This window comes from Ailuropoda melanoleuca, chromosome 15 (genome assembly GCF_002007445.2).
Source record: "Ailuropoda melanoleuca isolate Jingjing chromosome 15, ASM200744v2, whole genome shotgun sequence".
NCBI lineage: Eukaryota > Metazoa > Chordata > Mammalia > Carnivora > Ursidae > Ailuropoda > Ailuropoda melanoleuca.
This window is the reverse complement of record NC_048232.1, coordinates 56,389,979-56,402,060: the sequence shown is the minus strand read 5'-3', so window position 1 is coordinate 56,402,060 and position 12,082 is coordinate 56,389,979.

Genomic DNA, 12,082 nt, shown 5'->3' with positions numbered 1-12,082 from the left:
CTGTAATGCAAATTATGCAATCTTGAATAAAGACATAGGTCATGCTTGGCAGTAATTCTAACCAAGGTTTTTTGTAATGATTCAGATCCCAGTGTACAAAATACCTCTTTTCTTAAAAAGTCATTCAATTTTTCTGGTTATTGTCAATTTGAGAATTTAGAAGAAGCTTTGGTTGGTTGCACTTTTAGGATGTGTCATTCCTTAAATGAGATTTAAAAGTTTTATATATTAAGAGAACTACAAAGCATTCAGTATCTAATTTCCTTGTCTCATCACTCTGAAATGTATTACCTGATGTCACATCTCTAACCAGTCACAACGAAATATGACAAAGCAAGCACTGTTTAATGGTTCCATTTACAAGATTTTCGTATCTATTCCATTTTTCTGTAATTTCATATGCCAAATGTCTTCTGTAGAATAAATTATGTATTGAGCAAATGATCAGACACCTTAAAATGTACACTCTATTTTAAGCTACTCTGAACTCTTTTAGGGTAATGCTTTCTTAAAAATTATAAAATAAAAATGTTAATAAGAGAGTGCTCTTTCAGATTATCTATGAAGGTTTTTCCCAATCAGAAAAATACAGGATATGAAACTAAGTCTTCTTCATTTGCTGTCCTTAAACAGAAAATGTGTCTTTATTTTTATAATACTATGTACTGTTAATAGGAAAAATTCAAAAGTAAAGCATAATAGAAATAAAATTTTGATTTTTTTTAATGGGCACACCAGTACAACTACTACTGTGAGGATAAATACTGAGCCAAATACTGGACTATTTTTCATTCCTTGTTTATTTAATACTTAAAATAACCCTGGAATAGAGATGTAGAGAAATTTAGTATTTTATACAAATTCTGAAAATAAGTTGCAAAACATATACTTTAGTATCTAAGACTGAGCTAATATGAACTCTTAACTCCTATATAATTCTGCTTCTTCCTCCTTCAAACCAATATTCATATAAGCATGTATTTCTCACACATTGCAATAATTTTTTTAAAAAGATTTTATTTATTTAACTGAATGAGAGAGAGGGGGACAGAGCACAAGCAGGGGGAGCAGCAGAGTCAGAGGGGGAAGCAGACTCCACGCTGAGCTAGGAGCCTGATGTGGGACTTGATCCCAGGACCCTGGGATCATGACCTAAGCTGAAGGCAGACGCTTAACCGACTGAGCCACCCAGGTGCCCCATGCATCAGTTTTTATACACACATGAACACACACACACACACACCACACACACACACACACACCTGATTCAATGGAAAACTATATTTTTAAAAAACATTGGGAAACCTACCAGTATGCAGAAGGGCTCTGTAATTTTCAAAGTTTTAAATTCACTCTGAAAGAAATAGTGATCTTTTCTCTTACACTATTCAGTACAGGATATCAGAAGAAATACTAATGATTTATGACCAAATTAACTCATAATTCATTTTCAACTCCTTTTAGAAAGCCATAGAATAGTCAAGAATTAAGTGCTATAACTGTTTTCCTGTTCAAGTCAATATTTATTTGCTATGTTTTTGTTATTGAATATGCAGCATGCCAAAATGATGTTTTGGGAAATTTACTCTGGCCAAAATAAATTTATAATTTATTTAAGGAGGCAGATGTTCTGTTCTGTTTTTTTCTCCATCATATGCATCAGTTACAAAATCTGTTCTTTCTCATCTTTCTTGTTAAGTGTTTGAAATATTTATACTGCAAAGGAAATATACAAGTGGTACATATATTTTTTAGGATATTAGTTGTTTTTTATAAGATTCTAACCAACTTATTTCTAAATTGTCTTCCTTTTTACTACATGCATTGTATAAGTAATGCAGAGTCTGCTAAAGTTATACACACACACTCACACACATTTGTAAACATATTTAGTTTAAGCACTGGTAGCACAATAGTAACTGAACAAGCTAATTCTCATTCACATATCTGAAATTGGTTAGAAAATATATCCCCTATAATTATTAGGAGAGGAGATCTATTTTAACATAAAATGCTTGATATTTTATTCCCTCTGAAAAGTTATAAACCATAAACCCCCTCGACCCTGACTTCAATGTTGACAATCCAATCACATTAAATTTTTAATGTGTATAGGTAAGGAAGCAAAGGACGTGTAGGTAAAGAATTTGCAAATCTGAAATGTCCTTTAACAAATAATTTTTTAGTCTGTGTAGGAGTTATAATTGAAATGGAAAGCAAGATAGATGTGGTCTTTACCTCTGAGCACTTGCAGTATAAAACAGAAAGCAAGCAATTGAAACCTGAGTACAAAAAAAAAATGTGGAAATGACATCAAAGTTAGAACAAGCTTAATAGAGGTCCTGCAGACTGCAAGGGCCAGGTAAGGAAGAAGATCATACCCACTCCCCAGATTTGCCTCCCTGTGAGGCTGAACTGAGCCAAGGATGTAAGCAGACACTGGAAAGAACTGTGATGAGACTGAACAACAGAAACAGGAAAAAAAAACATTTTTGGGGGGGAATGGCAAGTCATTACTCATTGACATAGACCATGTGGGCCTACGTACAGAATGCAGGAGAGAAAGGAAACATTTAAGAGTTCTTGTATCATTCAACATAAAATGACAGACTTATTTGCTGTTATCCATTCCTCTTGCCTCATATTTTGCCCTAATGTATATGCACAGCTGTTGTTTCTGACCCGAGAGACTTTATGTTCAGCCAATTAGTCTACGGTTTTTAAGGGGATTTTTTTTTTCCATAGTTGTCATTCGCCAAGCTTTTAAAGTAATAAGTTTAGTTAGAAACACATGTTACTATTCCTTGTGGGATATTTTCTCAGGTAAATTAATATCGTATTGCAAAATAGTCTAAGATCTCTAATATAACATTTAATAATGAAAATCTTTAGGTCATTTGAAAATCATTACCTATTTCTTAATAATGTATTTTTAAGTCTTATATAGAATTTTGCCTAGAATTTTAAAAATAAGTGGCAGAAGGGAATTTTATTTTGCAAACTGCTGCAAACTGTGTTACACTGGTACTTAGTATTTAATAAAAATGTTTGGATTATAGGGGCTTTGGCTTAATCGTTAAATATTTCCTTCAGCTTTCAAGAAATATTAGAAAATCATAATCAGAGGAAGGACATGTGAAAGAAGATTTTGGGGTCCAGAAAGTGCCACCTCCCCAAGGCAGTTTCTCACAGGATTCTCTTACTTCCCAGCCTTCCCGCACACCTCTCTCCAACCAAATTCCCACTACATGCCAATTTTAGTCACATCAGATAGATACTGCTACTAAAAATTAGAGGAAATATTATGGAACGTTTAAGAGTTCAAGCTAACTCATAATAATATGAGTTTGATTCTATATTTAAATTCTCATTCATTAGCACTCTGATTTTGTACAGGTTACCTAAAATTTTTAAATTTCATTTTATTCAACTTTGAAGTGGAATTTATAAAACCTATCTTAAAGTAAGGCTGATAATTAAAGGTACTAATTTAATGAGCTAAGGTACATAAAAGCCTTAGTTTCTACTTCATACATAGTAAATTATCAAGAAACAATAATATTAACCATTTTATAACTACTAGAGTATTTTCTGCCCATACTAAGTTCACCTTAAAAAATGCATCTGGGAAACTGAATCTCTTAAGTAGAAATAGGTGGTAATAAGTTATTCAAAAATTGAACTCTTATAGTTCGGTAATAAAAAGACAAAAATATCCCAATTAAATAATGGACAAGGAATCTGATAGACATTTCTCAAAAAAATTCAAGTGAACAATAAGCACATGAAAAGAAGTTCGACATTATTAGCCAATAAGGAAAAACGAATTGAAACCACTAGATCCTACTTCATTCACATCCATCGGGATGACTACAATCAAATGATGTGAAATGGAGTGTTGGCAAGGATGGAGAGCAGGTGAAACCGTCATGCTCTGTAACCCCTTTTACACAGTCTGGCAGGTCGTCAAACGGTTACACCATTTTACACGCAGAGGTACAATTTTACCAAGATAGTCCATTACCAAACAAACTAAAACATGTCCACACACAAACTTGTAAATGAATGTCCAAAGAAGAAGTATTAGAAGATTTTGGGGATTCTTTGTGATCTTGTACTCAAACTGCACTTAACATTGTAGAACAGTAAACAGCCTTAGGGCAAAATAAAGGCTAACCAGGAGAAACTTTGAAATACCTGGAACTAGCACATGTACCCAACAGAATGAAGAGTCATCAAAGATGCTACTTATTTCCCCTTTTCACTCAGTGTGTGTCTGCAAAGCACAGTGATTTGGCTTTATCCAAACATAGGGGGCAATTAAATTGTGCTCTGAGGATATTTTCTGACTTGAAACTGGTATTGTGTGAATTGGTAAATATGTCATTACCTGAAATTATAATGCCAAAATATCACTTCTAAAAACATTTTTTTTGAAATTTTTGTTTTGTTTTTGTTTGTTTGTTTTGCTGACCCCTGAAATTACTCTCAGAAACCATCAGCCTCCCGACCAGAGTTGGCATTCCTATAATAAGGGGTTGCAGGAAGTCTGAGGAGGGATGCAGAGGATTGTCTATGGTTAGATAAACGTTTGCTTCCTGGGTCAGCCCTTTTTTTGAATTGGATTTGCTTCTAAATGGATTACTGGAAGACAGAAATTCATGGGAAATGATATCGACCTCCAAGTATAAAGAAACAGAATTCTGTCTCCTGTTGCAAAATGTTTTTTCCTTAAACAAAGATAAATCTACGTAGAGGAATATGTCTTCCCGGGTTTAAGCTCATTGCATAATAGGCTATTTTAAATTATTTAAAGACTGTTAAAGTCTATGGAACATTCAACACCTGTCCTTTCAGATTGGCTGCTAGTACCATACTCTCCTTCCCATCTTTCTTCTAAAAGATTGTTTAATTGGAGTGTATCTTTGCTCCATTGGATCAAAATGTAAACAATGAAAAAAAAACCCAACAAACTGTTGGCACTGGCTATGTTTCTCATTTCCCTCTAGTAAAAGCTATCTTTCCCTACATGATTGTATGTTGACATCTGTACTTTGGTGCTAAACAAGATAAGTAAATATTTTCATGTGTTTGGTGAACATCCAGTATTTCCAGTAGTTTCATAATCATAACCTAAGTAATGTGGAAGAGGTACGACCTCAAATTGGAGTTTATTAAAACTCCAAGCTTACTTAACTTTATAAATAAATAATTTCTACTTCCCCTTATGGATTCTCAGTTCTCTTTATAGATTTCCAGTTATTTTAAAATCACTTTAGATTTCAAGAATTACCTAGAAAAATTGAGTTTACTCACAAAATTATCACATTGATGATGAAATCCTTCCCCTTATGTTTCCTAAATAACACAAAGCTGGTGTGAGAGTTACTGTGTTTCTGCTCTGTCTTAGGCTCCTTTGCTTAATTCTCACTAAGCATTCAACTCCAACTCTTTCTGTGCAAATCAACACACATCTAGAGATAATGTGTCTAGGCACATTAGCTTTCACATTAATTCTATTTTTTCACCTAATCTTTCATAAAGAGTCATGAAGGCCCCAAGAGTGTATCCCAAATTTGAGATGAACTCACCTCCACAAATTTAAGAAACTTTATAAAATATAATGGACAAGTGTGTTTATTATTCAAGTCAAATGTAAGAATTTTCCAGAAGTAGTAGGACACTTGCTTCTCTTCCTCAGTAATAAATTTTTCGGCACCCTGAAATGATGCCAATGTTTTTAGTATATTTTTGTCAAATTCTTGATAAAATATGAGCCAGTCAGGATCATAGTAACACATAAGTATGAAAAGTCGCATTTCTATGATTCATTCTTTTTTTTCCCAAGTATATAAATGAAACTAGTTGAGTTTCACATAGATTTGTTCTGAGACTATGTTCTTAAAAGTATACATTCGATAGTATGCAATTTACAAAGTACATAGATCGTTTGAGGACCGCAAATCCTTGATTATAGTAAGACAGACTGTAGTTGAAAGAAGCAAAGAAATAGGCTACACATATCAGGGAAAGTTAACCTTTTCTGATTGTCTTTATACTATACACATGCTACCTAAGTATGAGTATTTTCTCCTCTCCTACACTCTTCTCCCCTTTCTTCAGAGGCTGGAGGCTGGGCTCATCCCCAGGCTCCAAAGTCTACCTATTTCCTCTTCTCTAGCCTCTAGTCAGTTTGCCAGCACATAAAATCTAAATTTACCCATTACACAAAAATCACCAAGGTATTCCTTGCCTATTGAGAAGTAAGTTAAGTTCTTCATTTTAATAACTGCTTCATTCAGTTCATTATATTACATTTTATCTAGTTCTATAACTAAAAAAAGAGTCTGTACATGAATTTCAGGACTCTTCCGTGTGTGTGTGTGTGTGTCTGTGCGTGTCTGTGTGTGTGCGCACACACGCGCTTTGTGATTTAAATTTTGATTTCTCTTTCGGAGTCCATTCTGTTTTCACAATTACTCATATAACCTGTGTTACCTGAGAAGTAAAATTTCTTCTCTGAGAAAGAAAAGATAGTGTAACAACAAAATAAAATGTCAAAATACGTCCAGAATTACATATAGAATTAAATAATTAAATATTTCCATTAAAGCTGTTAGCATGAACAGGTCACAAATGAACGAGAGAACTGAAAGCTAGATCTTTCTAGCTTCGTTGGACTAATTAACAATATTTTAAAGAAAAGAGCCTTTGCAATGACCCAAATGTACAAATATGAAATTTGTTTCATCTGAATAAAAGTAAAGGAGATAAAGTCTTTCCTTAAACTCTGCCTTATTAAATTGCTATTAAAGTTACGCAATCGATGAATAACTTAGTATCTGCACATAAAGTTGAATTTTTAAAATTTATATTTCTTTTTGGAATTCATTTTCTTCACATAGGTTTTTACTTGACCCCAGTTTGAACTAAGAAGCAACCATAGATTCCTTAACACTGTGAAAATGTTGGATGTTTTGAAGTATTTCCATTTCTGATCTCCACCTTTCTCTTCATTTTAAATTGACTCTTTTTCTCCAACTAGGTCATATAACAAGGTCATCGAGCGTTTGTGGTTGGGGCAAAGAGGCTTCATGGCACAGAAAGTCTCAGACCATAAAAGATAAAAGCCAGTGGGTGGCAGAGAGAAGGAGCTCCCTTAAAGTCAACATTGAGGAGGAACTTGCCACTGCCCATTTTAGCATTCCTATTGCTACCGGAACAAATTTTCACAAACTGAAGAACTTAAATCAACAAAAATTTATTTGTCCTACAGGTCTATAGTTTAGACGAATTACATGTATCACACTGGACTAACATCAAAGTGTTGGGAAGGTGTGTTCCTTTCTGGAGACTCTAGAGAAGATTCTGTATCCTTGCCTTTCAGCTTCAAGAGCTTTTCCTTGTCCATGGAATTCTTCCTCCAAAAGAAAGCCAGCAAAGTTGAAAGCCTTCTCATGGTGCCATCTCTCTGGCTCTTTCATGGTTCCTTTATCTACTTTTTTTTGGGGGGGGTGCAAAATGGTGGTTTATTAAAGCATGGGGACAGGACCTAAGGGCAGAAGGAGCTGCTGCACCAGGTCTTGAGGAGTGGTGATTATATAACGGGAGTTGAGGGAAATAAGGAAAAGGAAGGTTTCAAAAGAACTTTCATATGCTAAAGCGGACAAACCTATAAGATACCAAGGTTTTGCCATTGTCAAATTAAGGATGTTTTTCCCCTCTAGCAAGGTATTAACATTAAGATAGTTGGGAGATTCCTGGAAGAATGTCACATGTGTCCCACCCAGGACTGGAGGTTGGGAGGAGGCTGCAGGGTGTCAGCTTATGCTTTGTCTTCAGCTAGCCTTCTGCTCCCTCATCATTTCCCCCCTGAACAGTCTTGACCCTTAAATCTTTAAGGTTGTTGAAGGTGGAAGTTTATATCTTCTGTATTTTCTTCCCGATGAGTAGGGGTATAGAGATGTCCCTACCTATGTGTCAAAATTGGTCAGGTGGGGAACATGTAGGGGTGTTACAAAAGGGAGGCAGCTGAACCCAACGCAGACATATATGAACGTCCTTGAGTAGACGGGATCATCTGTTGATATGAAGTAATTGCAGGGATGGAGTCTTGGCACCAAGAGGAGAGATACTGAGGGGCGCCCGGGTGGCACAGCGGTTAAACGTCTACCTTCGGCTCAGGGCGTGATCCCCGCATTGTGGGATCGAGCCCCACATCAGGCTCCTCTGCTATGAGCCTGCTTCTTCCTCTCCCACTCCCCCTGCTTGTGTTCCCTCTCTCGCTGGCTGTCTCTATCTCTGTCAAATAAATAAATAAAATCTTAAAAAAAAAAAAGAGGAGGGATACTGAAAAAGACAATGCATTAAGATTAGTATGGATATAAGAGTGAGAAGTCCAATAAAGAGATCCTTAATAGTTTACCATAATTTTCCTCCAGTCCAGTTTAAAGCAATCACTAAAGGAAAGAGAGATCATTTAAAGAGCCAATTTGAGTATTCATGTCAGTTGGAAAACCATTAGTATTTGGTAGTAATCTAGACTGTATACACAGCATTCTGTTTTTATGCTAGCACAAGTTTTACCTTGTATAGCAGTTAAAACATCTAATGCCATTCTATTATGTAGAATGGCTTCAGGCATTTGTGTTACTTTAGTATTTAAGAGAAATGCTATTTTGAGTGTCATTTAGGGCTTTGACCATATATGTATTAAGAGCTTCCATGTGCCAAACAACATCTTCCAGTCCCAAAGAGGGAACAAAGATGGATGCTAGGTGGTCATACCAATAACACACAGAATATGTCCACCATTGTTTTAAATTTAGAGGGCTACCCAAGTTGGTAATGATTTTAATAATGCGTCCGTGCATCCAGGCAAAATCCAGAGTACAGCGACCTATCCAGCCTGGGGGAAGCTATGGACAAGTTAGAGCTGCACAGCCATTGGGTCCCAATGGTTATCCTTTTTCTACTTTTAAGAACCTTTCTGATTACATTGGGACCACCCAGACAATCCAGGATAATCTTCCCATTTGAAGATCAGCTGAGTAGCAATCTTAATTCCATCAACAAACTTACTCCCTTCTTGCCCTGCAATTACCATATTCACTGGTTCTGAAGATTAGCACATAGTCATTATTCCATCCATCATAAAACCCTTCCCATGATCTTCATGTTAAACTAATATTGGCTGCGGTAATGGGGAAGGAAAGGATGAAGATGCTGATTAAGTTATTCACAAATATTGACTCTTATTGGGTGATCCAATGCTGTTCTAGGCAACAGGGATTCATAAAAATCAAACACGCACCCTGCTCTTGAGCGTTTGTGGTCTAGCCAAAGAAGGTAATATAAGCAATCGATTATAAAATAATTCACTAATTTAAGTATGCATTTTATTTTGTTACTCAGAAGAGGTGTGAATATGTTTTTAGAAAACAAACAAAAAAAGGAAATCTTAATTAAAGCAGTCTTTGTAGTAAGCCTTACATTTAGAGAATGGCTTTAAAGTGAATTATATAACCATATTATTGTGTCAGTTTACTAACTAGTTAATACCATTTGTTACTGAAATTGCCCTTGATTTTCTTCACAGATCTTTCAAAGAGCGTAGATTCAGTTGATTATCATTTGGAGTTGTATCTGAAAAAATTATGATCTGACCACTCTCTTTACAGCTGGAATTTAAATAGAGCATGAAGGAATTATCTGCAATAATATGAATAAGTCTCTTCCCTAGCCTCCTCATATAAAATAATACTGAGACATACATATGAAAGAAGTAAAAGATGCTTAACTTAGGGGGATTATTTAGGGGGATAAGGAAGTTAATATCTAACTGACCATATTCTTCAACTTTCTCTGCCTACACCTGAAGGTGCTTGGCAAGTGGGGTCTTCACAAGAGTAAGAGGGCAAAACTAGCCATGAATAATTGTGAAGTTACACTCAGGTAGACTCTGGATCATTGAGTACTGAAAGCCTTCAAAGTATAAGAATAATGGACAGTACGTATTTCTGGAGGGAATTTACAAGTTCATATAAGAGAAGGAACAGAAAATCCAGTGTTTATAAGAGGAGGAACTCTTAAGTAACCTGTATCTAATTACTAATTCCCATATATGTCAGGATGTCTTCTGATGAAGACAATCACCAAACCACAACTCAAACTGGCTTCACAAGATTATAAAAACATATTAATACACTGTAGAGCTGGAGAGTTTTAGAGACAATGGGACATCTCTTTTGGTTGGTTTAACAATGTCATCATGTTTCTAATTATTCCTCTTGTACTGCCCCTCTGCTCAGCAGTCTGTAGTGTCAAGAGTAGAATGCAGGGAGAGGGGCTACACACCATTTTTTTCATGAGTAGCAGATAAAAGAGTGTACATTTGCTCTCCCAGGAACAAATGCCCTTCGTTTAATTCTGACTGACCATGCCTTTATTGACTCTGGAGAGATGCAGAACACTGATAAGCCTTTTTAATAATTGCATCCTTGAACAGAACTCTATGTCAGGATTGATGGGATTACCTAGATTGGCTCAGATCATCAAAGCTTATCCAAAGAGCATGGTGTCTGTCCTCTTTAGGCACATGAAACTTGCAGAGAACTCATCACACCAAATCAGGGTACCAAAAGCAAAAATGAAGCTAAAGCTGCTCAGAAATCAACTAGCAAATATTTTCTAGATTTTATATCTTAAGTATAATTTTTAACTGTATCCAGAATGTAAAAATGTATAGTCTGTGCCCTTATTTGTAAAATGAGACAATTAAACAGATCTAAGCCAGTGTGAAATATACTTGGTGACATTCATAGATACACTGTACACATAAAAGTGAATGATTTTGAGGGACTGAACTAAATAAACTATGAGATGAAAACTAACTACAGGTCTTGAACACTTTTGGAGAATTCTACTCACATATTAGGAAACATTAATCTAAAACTCCTTTGCAAACAGAATAGCAATAAAGGGAAAACAGTATCACTTCATTAGATTTGTCAAAATCCCAAATTAAGTAATCTATGCTTAAAATTGAAAGAGTTATTGAGGTTATATTTCAGAAGAAGGCATATTCTCTCACTGCTTTTAAACTATAATTATTAAAAATAATTGAATTCTGGTTTAAATTTTATTTAAAGCATTTTACGTGATTATATATATTCTTAGTGCATATTTCAAGTTGAGATATATGAACTTGCATACTAATTGGACTATAGTAGCATAAAAAGTAGGAAAGAAGATTTAGTTTTCCTAAGAAAGCTAATTTGAAAAAGCTTAAGATGCAATTGGTGGCATAAACTAATATTAATAAAGAAAAATGAAAAATTAATAGAGATTTTTAAAGGATTCCTGAAACTGAATTTCCTTGAGATTCAATTTTCTATAATCTGATGTTACTGCCAAAGCTCAGCTCTATTGTCATCCTAATGGCAGTTTCCCAACACACACACACACACACACACACACACACACACACACACACACATTCTCTTTCTGTCTTCAAACTTTATCCTATTCAGTTTTTCTGTTCAACTTTTGTCTGTTGTCTCTATACCCCTGGGGCTTTGGAGCATGCTTCTGATAAAAGAATGGCAGATAAACAAAACATGAGGTCTTTTTGGATCATTAGATCCAATATGAATATTTAATTTATCACAAATATTCAACACCTTCAAAAATTAATTCTTATAAAAGATCAAAAACTAAAAAGACTCTGCCAGCATTGTATTACAGTTCTTATTCCTTGAATTATTGAAAATGTAGAGTTTAGTATACAAAATAGTATATTTCTTATCATTGAATTGCTTTAAAATGATATAAATAATAGGCCTATCTCAAATTTCTAAGAATACAAATTTCCTCTCCCTCGCCTTCTCCCTCATCTCCCTTCTATCTCTGTCCCTCTTAGACATTATTCTGTCAGTCAATTAGGTTTTTTAAATCTATTTATTCCAAAAATATTTAGGGAACATTCACTATGTTCCAAAACTATTCATATTCTTGAGATAATAAAAATGACAATGGGCCTGATTCATGCTGAACATCTAGTTTCAAAAACAATTAAGTAACT